The sequence below is a fragment of the Drosophila gunungcola genome, unplaced genomic scaffold (genome assembly GCF_025200985.1).
Source record: "Drosophila gunungcola strain Sukarami unplaced genomic scaffold, Dgunungcola_SK_2 000188F, whole genome shotgun sequence".
NCBI lineage: Eukaryota > Metazoa > Arthropoda > Insecta > Diptera > Drosophilidae > Drosophila > Drosophila gunungcola.
The window spans coordinates 75330-90567 of record NW_026453349.1 but is presented as its reverse complement, the minus strand read 5'-3'; the positions used below and the strand labels follow the sequence as shown (position 1 = coordinate 90567).

Here is a 15238-nt window from a genome sequence, read left to right as displayed (position 1 = left end):
GACCAAAGTGCAGCAAACGGAAGCAGCCCACTCTCTCGCTTGCCAGCAAAAAGCGTACCAGGTCCATTTCGGCGGCTGAACTAATGGAGTCTGCTAATCCGTCTGTTGAGCCATTTACTAAGCAATCCCGCGCTGTTCCGGTCTCCAGCACCCCGTCTAAGGCGATGAGGGAAGTTATGGACATCTTTGAAGTAGCTGAGGATATGCCCTGCAGACAGATTGATGCCCAGAGTGTAACGGAAACGCCTATTACCATGGCCAGCGCACAGGAAGACAGCCTGGCCCCCTGCCAGACAATCCAAGGCAAGAACCAGCAACCTCTTACGGATCATGGAGATGCCCCTGTCCAAATACCTGAGGAAAAAATCCCTGCTATATTTTTACACAATATTTCTTCCATCCAGCCACTAGTAGAGTCTCTTAATACCATCGAGGGACTTCGGAATAAATATTCTTTAACTTGCTTAAAAGGAAACCGAATCAAACTTTTGTGTAAGGATTACTTTCCTATCAACAGGTTTTGGCAAAATTGGAGGCGGAGAAATGCCAGACGCACACCTTCCAGCGACGCTCGGAGCGTGGATACAGGGTGGTAATTAGGCAAATCCACCACTCCACTCCCTGTGACCAGATTCGCCGCCAGCTAACTAGTATGGGCTTCTCTGTCCGGTATATCAGCAACATTAAAAATCGACGTAGCCGAAAACCATTGGACCTATTTGAGGTTGAGCTAGCACCTGCTACTGACCATGGAAATGACAAGGTTCTCAGCATCACTAGATTGGGAAACCAAGTTGTGAAAGTTGAGCGACAGCTGAGGAGACTTGAACCCGCTATGTGCCACCGCTGCCAGAAGTACGAACATACAAAGGCAAACTGCCGAAGGGACTTTGTTTGTATGAAATGTGCGGGTTCGCATGCTACTACAGATTGCTCAGAAGTAAGGGTACCAAATCCCAAGTGTGCCAACTGTGGACTGGGCCATGTTGCCAGTTACAAAGGCTGCGTGGAATACAAAAAAGCGCAGGCCCGACTCTTGGCTCACCGTGCGCATGTCGCCGTGGATACGGTACCTCAAAATAACAATATGGAGCACAGCCGACGGGAAACTCTCAGGGTAAAACTCAGGTGGCACCAGGACATACCCTATAGAGTCCCCGCGAGTTCGTAACCCCCTCCACTGCACCCCCTCCAAAGCTACCTACAGTCAGGTACTCAAGAAAAATCTCCAAAGGACGGTCCCCGCGAAAAACCCCGCGGAAAATCATTTAAAAGTTTTTCAAGCCCGCCTACAGGCGGAACAGGGCAGCCTTAGGAAAAATCCTTTTTCAACCCGTCCTAATAATTTTTCTCCCGGCAGGAAAAACAGTGCGAGGTCTCCCCCTACAACGAGCGGCAACCAGCAGCGCGGGCAGCAGCCGCTTCAAAAACCCAAATCGCTGAAGGAAACCTGTTCCAGCCCTGGCTCCCCCCCACTTACTACTGAGGAAATGCTCCAGCTGGTCCAGCAAAACATGATAGCCGTGAGTGAAATGGGGAAGAAGGTAGATGCCCTCTTCAAATTAGTAAATCTCCTTATTGCCTCATCCAACGGGCAAATAAATGTTAATGAAATTTGCCATGCCTAACGCCAGAAATGTGATACTAAATCCCAGTAATTACTCAGGTCCTCCAACTCAAACAAATGCCAATGCAGGTGTTTCAGTACTCAAATCACTTAAAATTGCGTATTGGAATGCCTGCGGCCTTGGTAATAAATTCCCTGACGTAAAAATTTTTATTCAGCAAAATAAAATAGATATTATGATTATTACTGAGATTCGCCTACCTTGCAACTTTGACCCTCTTACCACCACCAATAATGAGGTCCACCTTAATGGATATGTCTTATACAGTGCCACCCACCCCACTAAAAGGAGTGGTGGTACGGCCGTTTTTATAAAATCTAACTTCAGACATATTGCTCTACAACCCATAATGGAAGACTGTATTCAAAGTTGCCCGTTACTCATCACAACCGCTAATAGGGAACAGATAGTCGTTGCTCCAGTCTACTTGCCACCCCAGCACAAATGGTCAGAAGTTCACTTCAACATGTTCTTCGCTCACATGAAGAAATTATCGAATAGCTCAAAAATCATCATATGCGGGGATTGGAATGCTAAAAACCCCTGGTGGGGAGGCGTTCGATCCTGTGCAAGAGGCAGGAACCTCTTGCGTTCAATTCATTCACATAATCAGATAAACATACTGGCAACTGGGGGTGCCACTCACTACCCTTTCGACAGCAGGAAAATGCCATCTGCAATCGATTTTGCGGTCTATCTAGGTATACCTAGTGATAGGTTTCGCACTCACTCAGTAGTAGATCTACAATCTGACCATCTCCCTATCTTTATTGAGCTGGCTGTAGAAGGGCATTTTGTAAATGGTACCCAAAATCGTCGACTCCTGCCACCTAGGGCGAATGTTAAAAAATTTCAGCGCATCCTATCTGATTCCATTCACTTAAATACAGAAATTTCATCAGGAAACGATATCGAACTTGTTATTGATTCTCTATATAATAAAATCTACTGCGCGGCTGCGGCAGCGTCCCAAAATAACTCGCGCCCAAACCTTCGACCAGGACAAATTATCCTTAGCCAGCGACTTCAACTGCAGCTAGACCAGAAAAATATTAGCAAGCAAAACTTCATGGTTAGGCCTACGCCAGAAAATCGAAGAATTTACCAACAAGCAAGTCGTACATTTTCAAAATCTGTGCAGGAAGAGAAAATCAAAATAAATAACAAGATCTTTAATAATATCGATCCTAATGATCGTTATAGGACGCAAAAGCTATGGAGGATAGTAAACCGGTTCAAAAGAAAACCGGAGCCTAACTGGCCTCTTAAAATACAAGAATCTAATGGTGGTGGTAATGGCAACGTTGGGGAAAACTTTGTATGGACAAAGTCAAATGAGGAAAGACTGAAGCATTTGTTAAACATCTTGAAGAAAGATTTAAACCTAAATTATCAACATCTACAGAGTACAGGGATAGTATACTTTCTGAAGCAAAGGAGATTATCAAACAAAAAGGACAAATTTCTAGGGCTACATGGCTTCACATGGAGGAGTATGGGGGAGACCATCCTGTTGCGGAATTGCGGTTCAGGCCGATTGCGCCATCAGAAACTTACAAGGAGATCAAATTATTACAGAACAAAAAGGCACCTGGGGGTGACCGAATCGAAAATAGCCTAATTAAAAAACTTCCTCACAAAGCTGTAATGTTTATTACGTATATTTTCAATTGTATATTAAGATTTGGTCACTTTCCATCAAAATGGAAATGTGCGTATATCTCTATGATTAAAAAGCCCAGTAAAAGTCATCACGACGTTAACTCCTACAGACCAATCAGCCTTTTGGCTGGCTTCTCTAAAATATTTGAGGCGCTCCTTATGAGAAGAATGTTTGAGAGTAAGGACTTTGAGGAAGCAGTCCCCTCCCACCAATTTGGGTTCAGAAAAGAGCACAATACGGAACAGCAGCTGTTTAGGGTTACGCAATTTATACAAAAGCGTTTAAAAAAAAGCATACTGCTCTGCCTGTTTTCATCGATGTTAGCGAAGCATTTGATCGCGTATGGCATCACGGTCTGCTTTTAAAACTGGCTAAACTGACTTACCGTACTACCTCCTGAGAACTCTGGAAAGTTATCTAACAAATCGCACTTTTGTTGTAAATGGCTATAACGGACATCAGTCCAGAATTGGTAATATGTACTGCGGGCGTTCCTCAAGGCAGTGTTCTAGGGCCTATTCTCTACACGATTTACACTGCTGACATGCCGCTTCCTACTTCTGTCGGACGGACACTTTTTACTGAGCAAGCTGACCATAAATCCATGCTACTTTCAACTTACTGCAGACGACGCTGTCATTATGTGTACGGACAAGGCAGGCTCATATAGCAATTGACACGAATACCAAGTATCTCTCTGAAATCACAAGCTGGGCGTCACTTTGGGGTATTACCCTAAACGAAAGCAAAACAGTCCATATTATGTTTGCAAATCGTGCTGTTTCGGTTTTACGTGGACCAACAGCCCCAACTATACGTGGTACTAAAATAAAAAACCAATTTAAGCATCGCTATTTAGGGCTTTTACTAGACAGGAGGCTAAAATTAAATCACCATACCACCCAGTTATCAAACAGGGTGCGAAATGCTGTTTATGGTTTGAGCTGGATCTTGGGTAAGCAGAGCAAACTCCCAGCTTCAAGTAAAGCACTACTATATAAACAATTAATCGCGCCAACCTGGCAGTACGCACTCCCTGTCTGGGGTCCACTGGTTTCAAAAACACAATTTGGTAAAATAGAGGTTTCACACAACAAAATGTTACGCTGGACTGTGCAAGCTGGCCGTTATATGAGGAATAAGGACATACAAAGCTCTTACAACGTGAAGTCTGTGCAAGAAGTATTTGACGAAGCCAGTGGCAGGCTCGCCAACTCACTCCTTGCACACCCGAACACAGAAGTGAGAAATCTTCTCTTGAATCTATTTAATCCGGATAACCAAGACTTGCCAATCTACACGAAACAACTCGAAAAAACATTTTGAGCCTTTGCGGCGTTTACTTCTACAGCAGCCGGTAACACTCCAGCAGCAAATTCCAACTCTAATTCGCCTTAAACAACAAGAACAGGAACAGCGTAATCTGCAGCAAGCACAGCTGCGTATAGAACATCGTGAAAGCCAGGCTAGGCAAAAACAGGAACTAGCGTTAGCGACCGGCGTACCCCAGGAAAGGCCGTCGATGGACTGGGTCAACAACATGTCACGGTCAGTCAGGAGTGGCACGATTAGCCGTGTAGACATGGCCCATATCATCAGGTTTCAGCCAGAGTACATCCAGAGGCTTATTATGAGCCCGCTACTACCATCCGAGGTCCGCACGCCAACTCCAGAGCAGCAGCTTCAAGCTGGCCTGAACAGGCTGAAACTGTACCTGGAAGAAGAATTATTAGATTCATATGATACAGATTTATCTGTGGCGGTCCAAAAAACCATGGCCGTCACCCCTAATTTTTCTCACTCAAATCTACAGGTTTCAACGAAGGTCACTCCTAGATGTCCACACACCAACAGTGATGCTGCTCCAAGATTGCCCCTCGACCAAATCATTGACGGCGCTAATCCGGATCCCTTGGAATCGTCGGCAGCAACTGATGTGGCTGTGCTACTCACTCCTGGTGTGAGAGAAGAGTATCTCCAAATTGTTCCACCTTCGTCCACTATCCATCACCAAGCTGCTGCTCCAAGCGTTCTTGAAGCCTCTAACTCCAACGCAGACAAGCGGTCAAATCTGCATGTACACGAGATGCTTCCACCTGGCGAGGGAAAAAAGACTTTAATTAACAACATGCGACCACACGTACAAAAACGCACTGTTTACAACGACACTCAAGTTTCTGCACCTCTGGACTCACTGGGCAGTACAGCTGAATGCTCTACAACTGGTTTGCCCCGAGCTGATTTTACTGGATCCACCGCGGCCACTGGTTTGGGCTGCTTTGAAGTCGCTAAAAACACTGGCCTCCACTACATCCTGGATTAGCGCCTCCTGCTCCCACGAGTCCTTATCATATCCAGCTGGACCAGCTCCTTCTGCCACTGCTCCCTTGGGGTCAGCGTGCATCCAGTATCCACAGCAAACTCGGTTTCAAATTGGCCAACAACCGACGGTGGACTCTCCTGAAGTTGGCGTCGCTAATCTACAGCTGGCTGTATCTGAAATTGCCAACCACATTAATCCGGACTCTCCAGAGGCTTTGAATGAGGCTGACACGTGCTGCAACACACACTCCTAGTACGAGAGGAAAAGACTTGTAAGTTACAGCGTGCAAAAACTCTGACGATACTTTCTCCCCTGTGGATTGGAAACTTGCTGCTACTTAACTTCGCCGACTCCGCTGGCTGGTACACCTCCATCGACACTGGACGCCTTCCTGTGGATGCGGCAACTCCAAATCCTGTTGGCAGAAAGCCGCGAAATACCTGAAAAGAAAATTTTATTAGCAAACTTGTAAATTCTAAAAATGTAAACAAACCAGCCATGCTGGCTTTTTTCGATTGTCATGCCGCGATATCGGGTCACTAAGGCCACTATCGATATTCGCGGCAGTGACTCTTGACATCGATACTCAGGCATTTTTGGTCACACCTCACAGTTAACAGTTCCTATAGAATATCTCGATAGTAATAATTTGTCGCGTTTAGTCACAATTCCATGTATTTAAAACCTGTTAAAACATTCAGCATTTATTTTTTATGTTAACACTGTTAAACAAAGCACTTAAAGCCTACTATTTCCATAAGAATATTTCGATAGCGATAAATTGTCGCGTTTAAGTCACAGTTCCAAGTATTTTAAAAAAAAAAAAAACCTGTTAACATACTCAGTATTTATTTTTAAGATATTTTTATGTTACTACTGTTAAAATACTCTTAAAGCCTACTATTGTAAAGGCCTCTGCTAACGCCACTAAATACTATTTATATATAGCTAACGTATATAACGAGCTGAAATAAATACTAAGCCACACACCTATTCATATAGGCTGAGTGGTCTTACTTGTGACCGTTTCACACCGGCACCAAACAGAAAAAATTGCCGCTTGAAGATGACTGGTCCTGGCGGCTGGCTCCTGTGGATTTGCGGCGAGAGGCCTTCAGCGCCAATGCTCGAGTGGCTGCTCCAGCCTGAGATGACTGCGTCCGGTGAGATGGCTGCCCTCCTCCTGGTGCCTGACTGAAGATGCCTGTTTCGAGATGGTGCCTGATTCGGTTGCATCCGTTGAAGCTGTTGCCATGGTTGCTGAAAAAAAAAAAAAGGGGAAAGAAAGGGAATGATATTATATTGTTATTGTGTTGTATTCTTAACTTTACTTAACATTTGTTTAGGTAAGCGCCAAGCTGTGTCTTGGTGCTGCCAATTTGTTTTTTTGTTAACATGCTTTCCTATTACTCTGTTAATAACGCCATGTTATATTTAAGGAAGTTGCCGTATGGTAATAAGTTGAATAAAAATGTTGACGCTCTGTTAGCTTTGCAGTGCCGTCTAATGATCTATTAAAAAGTGCCGTCTAATGATCTATTAAAAATGCAAAAAACGGGACACATACTATTTTCCTTAAGAGGAAAGGAAAATCCGTATACTACCCCACTTGTTGACGGACAAAGGACAATGAAACAAAACAAGCAACGCTACTTGGGGGTTATCTTGGACAAAAAACTTACTCTTAAATCACACGTCTCACAATTAAGAGCAAAAATCTTCTCAAGCTATAAAAAACTAGAATGGATACTAGGCAAAAAAAGCAAACTACCTGACAACACCAAAACACTTCTCTTTAAACAAATAATATCGCCCATCTGGCACTACTCAATAGCTGTTTGGGGGTCCTTAATATCAGAAACAAGCGCCAAACAAATTCAAACCGTGGAGAATAAGTTAATAAGAAAATCTATTAATGCATCTAGGTACACAAAACAATCCACTATCAGAGAAATACACAACATCAAATCTTTCTCAGAAGTCTTTGCTCATTCTAGCCAAAGGTTTGCGATCTCAACAACAACCCACAGAAATCCACTTATACGAGATCTCATCCTAAAACCGTATATCCCCAAAAGGCTAGCGGCAAGCAGATCCAGATACCTAGATCAATACCAAAAATACCTGCTTCCAGCAAGAGCAAATATCCCTGAACCACCAATAGAGCCCACCTACAATAGCACATACGGTTACACGGAAAGTGAGGAAAAACAAATACTGAATAAATTAAGGGAAAAATTTAGAAAAAGTCTTCCTACATTACTGCGACTAACATACGAGAGAGAGGAACTAGAAGAAAACGAAAAGGAGATTAAAAAGAAAAACGAGAGAAAAAAGGCATTAAAAACTAAACCCCCAGAGAGATGGTGTGAAATGCTTATCAACAAATACAATAAACTTTTTAGAGAGGGAAGAATAACACGAGAAGAACTACTTGACAAAATGGAAGGGCAACCTCACGGCATCATAAGGATAATTATACCTGATTTTCAAACCCACATAGGACAACAAACCCTATACTACTCAACAAATTAAAAAAAATACAATAAAAAGGGGAAAGGGGTCAAAATTAAAGTCAAAAATGGGCCCATCAACAAATTACCTGTTCTCCATAAACATCTGATCCTGTCCTGGACGACTTCAAACTGTCCTGCGCTCTTCTTGAAGACTTGAGCTGCCTACCCGAGCCATGTAATGCTCGTTCAAAATTCATCCAAACGTGCCTGGCTGGACATGACTGCGAGGGAAAATGGGCATAAATAAAAGCACATTTATAACAAATAAATTAAACACAAATTCACCCGTCTGAACCACGTATGGACTCATGCCTGGTCTCCAGTACACATGACTGCGGCGAGGGATACGTCTGACATAATTAAAAACACACTCACAATAAATAAAGCCAATACAATACATACTTACCTACCCCAACCACACTCCGACTGCGGCGAGGAAATTCCACACAGCTACATGGACGCGTAAACCAAATCAAAAACTAAATCAAAAATTAAAATGATGCTCCCATTAAGGGTCCTTGCCATGTACAGCTCTCCCAAATGAAGGGGTCCTTACTGCACTTGACTCTCCTTAACTGAGCCAAAAGAGGTTTCTACTGATGCGACTGAGAAGACTGACTCTCTCACACAGTGAAACAAACGACAAATAAAATCAAAAAAATTCTCCAACGCTCACATTAAGGGGTCCTTGCCATGTGCAGCTCTCCCAAAAAGGGGTCCTTACTGCGATTGACTCTCCCAAAATAGAGCACATAATGGGTTCATTAAAATAATTACACAATACGCGATTAAGGGTCCTTATCAACCACAGCTCTCCTTTGGGGTCCTTGCTGCAAAGGTTGACTCTCCAAAAACGCAGAGGACAATGAGGGCCAAAACAAATCCAATAAAATTAACAGACAAAGTACTCACCTGTAATGCCTCATACGAACGGAAAACCTGATCTCCACAAGCATCTATCTCCGGCTGTGAACGCTTTCCCTGGTTTATAAAGAAAGCCTTGCGCTGCCTGGCTGGGTCACGCCTCTACTTGACTATGTTGCCAAAAACCGATGCAATAGATTCCTACAAAGACCACTGGACACGACTGCAGCGAGGGCTGAAATCCACGCGGACTCACAGGCATGCACGCTGGCACTCCAGACATATGGAAAAAAAAGCATAAATTAAAATACAGCCGAAATAAATATAAAACAATTATGCACTTATCTGCCTCAGCCAATGGATTCCCTTCTGGTCCAAGCGGGGGATTTTCCCACCTTGCTGGTCCTTTACTTCCAGCTGGACGTGCACTGGATCCAGCAATGTCCTTCTCCAAAGCCAGCTATGGTCGGCCTGGCTGGGAGGAACATTTCCTGCGCTTCCTGTTGGTTGTGACTGCTGAGGGGAGCGAGGCTACGGAATGGGACTGCTCGTGATGGACGAACCTATAAAAAAGGCATACTTAAAAACACATTTATAATAAATAAAATTAAAAACGAATTCACCCGTCTAAACCACGCTTGGACTCCTGCCAGTTTCCGGCGTACACGACTGCGGCGAGGGATAAACCTGTAAAAATAAAAATAACAACATAATTAGAAACACACTCACAATAAATAAAACCAAAACTTACCAAAACTTAAAAAATACTTACCTACCCCAACCACAAGTCGACCGCGGGGAGTGAATTCCACACAAACACATAGTCGGATCCACGCTTGGGCTCCTGCCCGGCTTCTGGTACGCACGACTGCGGCGAGGGATACGTCTGCAAAAAAAAAAAAATAAAAAAATAAATAAATAAAATATACACAAGCGCAAACTTTGACTGCTGCGATGGAGGAACCTGCAAGACATAAAAACAACAAAATTTAAAAAAAAGCTAAATGCGCATTAAAAAAATTAAATAATAAACTTATCTGACTCAAATGCGATCCAGTACCAGCTAAAAATCTCCGCTGCGCCTGTAAAATAATAAAAATAAAAATTATTAACATATACTCAATAAAAAAAATCTTAACTTAAAAACTACTTACCTGCTACAAATGGTATTTGGCCTCCGAAAAAACTTTGACTGCTGCGATGGATGAACCTGCAAGAAATAAAAATAACAAAATTTAAAAAAAAGCTAAATGCGCTTTAAAAAAATTAAATAATAAACTTATCTGACTCAAATACGATCCAGTACCAGCTAAAAATCTCCGCTGCGCCTGTAAAATAATAAAAATAAAAATTATTAACATATACTCAATAAAAAAAATCTTAACTTAAAAACTACTTACCTGCTACAAATGGTATTTGGCCTCCGAAAAAACTTTGACTGCTGCGATGGATGAACCTGCAAGAAATAAAAATAACAAAATTAAAAAAAAGCTAAATGCGCATTAAAAAAATTAAATTATAAACTTATCTGACTCAAATGCGATCCAGTACCAGCTAAAAATCTCCGCTGCGCCTGTAAAATAATAAAAATAAAAATTATTAACATACACTCAATAAAAAAAAAAATCTTAACTTAAAAACTACTTACCTGCTACAAATGGTATTTGGCCTCCGAAAAAACTTTGACTGCTGCGATGGATGAACCTGAAAGAAATAAAAACAACAAAACTTAAAAAAAAAAAAGCTAAATGCGCATTAAAAAAATTTTTTTAATTATAAACTTATCTGACACAAATGCGATCCAGTACCAGCAAAAAATTTTCCGATGCGCCCTGTAAATATTTCTGCTGCGCCTGCAATATAATAATAACAAATTTATAACACTTGTGCAATAAATCAATTTAATTTAAAAGCCACTTACCTGCCTCAAATGGTATCTTGGCTTCCGACAAACAAGACCTGCAAGAAATAAAAATAAAAAAAAATAAATAAAAATAAAAATTAAAGGCGTAATAATCAAAATCAAAAACATAAACACATCTACCAACAAATCCGCTGCGCCTACACTATCTACCAGTCGCAAACGCATTGCGGATCCGGCCAAAAAAAAAAAAAAAAAAAAAAACTATTGACAGAGACTGCTGAGAGATATTCAACACAGAAACAAAACAAAAACAAAACCACACTCACCTGTATCAACTATTTTCGGCTGCCAACAAATCACACTGAAACGTTTGCGGCGACTAAGTAGCGGCTACTGACTGCGGCGGGGGAAGGACTGCGGCGGGGGATGCGACTGCGGCGGGGGAACCGACTGCGGCGGGGGAGGATACTGCGGCGAGAAAATAGACGGCGGGAAATGTTACTGCGGGAAAAGAAAACACGCTTAAAATTTCTATTACCACCAATGTTTATATTTAATAACAGTGTGACCCTCAACTGAGATCCCAATGTAACCCAAAATATACTAACACATAATCTAGCTTTAAGCTTAAACATAGCTAAAAAAAAAAAAAAATAGACATAATACACTAACACATAAAAATGCAATGTACATACTATTTCCCGCCAATTAATGTACCTAAATATTACAATACATGTAATCAGAGGGCAATAAATATAACGACCAGGGAATTCTGATCAACAGTCTTCTCCTGAGTGTCGTTGAGTAAACTTGAAAAAACCCAACCAAACTCCGACACCGCCTGTGAAAAAAACAATCAAATTATAACACACATGCGCATAATAAATCTAAATTAAAAACTACTCTCCTGATTTAAACGGTTTCTCTTGGCCTCCGAAAAAGTCTGTCTGCTGCGGTGGACGACTCTGCGAGAAATACAAAAAGAAAAAAATTAAAATTAAAAAACGCAATAAACAAAATCAAAATATTAATACATGCCACTATTGCGAGCTGTCCCCGTAAAATCTCTGCTGCACCTACACAATAATAAATAAAAATTATAACATTTATGGAATAAATCAAATTAAGCCACTTACCTGCCCCAAATGGTATCTTGGCTTCTGACAAACAAGAGGATGACTCGCGACGCAAATCTGCAAGAAATAAAAAAATTTTTTTTATAATTAAATGCGCATAACTAAAATCAAAAACATAAACACATCCGTCAACAAACATCCGCTGCGACTACCTCAACTTACCTGACACAAACGCATTGCGGATCCGGCCAGAAGACTATTGAAGTGACTGCTGAAAGAAATGCAACACAGAAACAAAACAAAACAAAATCACATTCACCTATTTCGAACTGCTTCCGGCTACCAACAAATCACACTGGAACGTTTACGGCGATCAAAACAAGAGGCTCCTGACTGCGGCGGGGGAAGGACTGCGGCGGGGGATGCGACTGCGGCGGGGGAGGCGACTGCGGCGGGGGAGGATACTGCGGCGAGAAATTAGACAGCGGGAAATGTTAGTGCGGGATAAGAAAACACGCTTAAAATTGTTACCACCAATGTTTATATTAAATAACAGTGTGACCCTCAACCTAAAATCCCAATGTAACCCAAAATATACTAACACATAATCTAGCTTTAAGCTTAAACATAGCTAAAAAAAAAAAAAAATAGACATAATACACTAACACATAAAAATGCAATGTACATACTATTTCCCGCCATTTAATGTACCTAAATATTACAATACATGTAATCAGAGGGCAATAAATATAACGACCAGGGAATTCTGATCAACAGTCTTCTCCTGAGTGTCGTTGAGTAAACTTGAAAACAAAATACAATCAAGATACCAATGTACAGATATCGATATTTCTTTAAACTAGTACTAACTCAATTAATAAACAAACGTATTATATTCTTTGTAATTTAATATTAAACTCATAAATTACTCAAATTTTTGTTGGCATATTGTTACAACAATTTATTTATTTTTACACTTGTTACACATTTTGTTTGTGTTGTGTACTTAGTTCTGATTGCCATGATTGCAAAAGAGATAACAAAATGTTAATATTGATGTGTTTAAAAATGGCGTATATTGCTAACATGTCGGCATAGTTTTCCTTTTCTTGCATACATATTAAACAGAACAGACTACTCTTGAAGGTGTCTTTTAAAAAATAGTGGATGTTTCACTGTAGGAAAAGCCTTTAAAGATAGAGAGGAAAACTAATACACTGCGTAACAGACTTTGTTACAAACAAGTCATTCATTAACTAGAAGATACATTTGTAATTAAGACATATAGATACCCATACCTTGTTAATTAACAAATTATTATCCTTGAAACATAAACAAATATGTTGGTTGTAATTAATCATTTTATTAAAAACAGTTAATATATATTTTGTTATATAAATATTGTTTGTTATTTAATTTTATTCTTGTAACACATTTTTTTTGCGCAGTGCATACAGTTTCTACAGCAATGCATACGAGAAAGAGAACATTATAGCTGTATTTAAGTGTGGCGTATATTTGTAAAACAGTAGATTAGAGCTGTCACTTTCTCGCCTAAGTACCGAACAAAACTGATTACTCTCGCAGGTGTCTTTCAAAACATATGATATTTCACTGAAAGAGGAGCTTTAGAAGTTATAGAGCGAAACTAATACACTGCGGAAAAGAGTTTTTTGCTAATGAAAAAATTATTCATCTTACAACATAAACAAATATCTTTATTTTAATTAAATATTATATTTAATATTGTTAACATATTTTTGTTATGTTTATATTATATTTTATTTAATTTTACTCTTGTAACACATTTTTTTTTCGGCAGTGAATACAGTTTCTGTTGCAATGCATGCGAGAAAGAGAACAATATAACTGTATTTTAATTTGGCGTATCTTTGTAAAACGGTGTTATAGAGTTGTCCCTTTCTTGCCTACTTACCGAACAAAACTGATTACTCTCGTAGATTTCTTTTGAAAATGGCGGATATTTGACTGGGCAGGGACCTTAAAAGAAAGCAAAAGAGAATACACAGCGGAACAAAATTTATTACCTAAAATTAAAATTTATACATACAAAAATGTATATTTAGCAATAGAGGTGGTTTTTATTGTACTTTTAATTAAAACAACTTCAGCTATACTGGCTATGTTAATAATTTGAGTTTTCAGGAGTCTCAAACAGACCCTCTTTTCGCGGTGGGTTTTGTATCAAACGAGTTACTCCGCATAGCCCTCATATTTTGCGAGCTGTTTTTACGGGAAATCTCGGTCAATATACGACATACAGAGGAGTGAATGCTTGTTTCCAACTCCAACAGTTAATATATATTTTGTTATATAAATATTGTTTGTTATTTAATTTTATTCTTGTAACACATTTTTTTTGCGCAGTGCATACAGTTTCTACAGCAATGCATACGAGAAAGAGAACATTATAGCTGTATTTAAGTGTGGCGTATATTTGTAAAACAGTAGATTAGAGCTGTCACTTTCTCGCCTAAGTACCGAACAAAACTGATTACTCTCGCAGGTGTCTTTCAAAACATATGATATTTCACTGAAAGAGGAGCTTTAGAAGTTATAGAGCGAAACTAATACACTGCGGAAAAGAGTTTTTTGCTAATGAAAAAATTATTCATCTTACAACATAAACAAATATCTTTATTTTAATTAAATATTATATTAAATATTGTTAACATATTTTTTGTTATGTTTATATTATATTTTATTTAATTTTACTCTTGTAACACATTTTTTTTCGGCAGTGAATACAGTTTCTGTTGCAATGCATGCGAGAAAGAGAACAATATAACTGTATTTTAATTTGGCGTATCTTTGTAAAACGGTGTTATAGAGTTGTCCCTTTCTTGCCTACTTACCGAACAAAACTGATTACTCTCGTAGATTTCTTTTGAAAATGGCGGATATTTGACTGGGCAGGGACCTTAAAAGAAAGCAAAAGTGAATACACAGCGGAACAAAATTTATTACCTAAAATTAAAATTTATACATACAAAAATGTATATTTAGCAATAGAGGTGGTTTTTATTGTACTTTTAATTAAAACAACTTCAGCTATACTGGCTATGTTAATAATTTGAGTTTTCAGGAGTCTCAAACAGACCCTCTTTTCGCGGTGGGTTTTGTATCAAACGAGTTACTCCGCATAGCCCTCATATTTTGCGAGCTGTTTTTACGGGAAATCTCGGTCAATATACGACATACAGAGGAGTGAATGCTTGTTTCCAACTCCTGAGGGCCCTATCCTAACATTATATATAAATTTTTTCCCTGTGCATTCAGATTT

The 15238-nt window shown here is 39.9% G+C and overlaps 3 long non-coding RNA genes across 7 annotated transcripts; all 3 read right to left on the bottom strand.

Annotated features, from left to right (window-relative positions):
• Positions 1-4607: 4607 nt before the first annotated feature.
• LOC128265956 (uncharacterized) lies at positions 4608-6135 on the bottom strand. Of its 4 annotated transcripts, none has more exons than XR_008268962.1 (3): positions 5446-6135; positions 5093-5387; positions 4608-5005 (listed from the first exon to the last, which is right to left on the bottom strand). It is a non-coding gene; the product is annotated as an uncharacterized LOC128265956 (long non-coding RNA). The 4 variants fall into 4 exon arrangements; XR_008268963.1 differs by having other exon boundaries at positions 5453-6135; XR_008268964.1 differs by having other exon boundaries at positions 5475-6135.
• A 301-nt stretch (positions 6136-6436) lies between these two features.
• On the bottom strand, positions 6437-7124 carry LOC128265958 (uncharacterized). Its single transcript, XR_008268968.1, has 2 exons — positions 6946-7124; positions 6437-6874 (listed from the first exon to the last, which is right to left on the bottom strand). It is a non-coding gene; the product is annotated as an uncharacterized LOC128265958 (long non-coding RNA).
• Positions 7125-8182: 1058 nt separating this feature from the next.
• On the bottom strand, positions 8183-9716 carry LOC128265957 (uncharacterized). 2 transcript variants are annotated; one of them, XR_008268967.1, is made up of 3 exons: positions 9682-9716; positions 8416-8480; positions 8183-8351 (listed from the first exon to the last, which is right to left on the bottom strand). It is a non-coding gene; the product is annotated as an uncharacterized LOC128265957 (long non-coding RNA). The 2 variants fall into 2 exon arrangements; XR_008268966.1 differs by lacking the exon at positions 9682-9716 and adding an exon at positions 8537-9288.
• Between the last annotated feature and the right edge of the window lie 5522 nt (positions 9717-15238).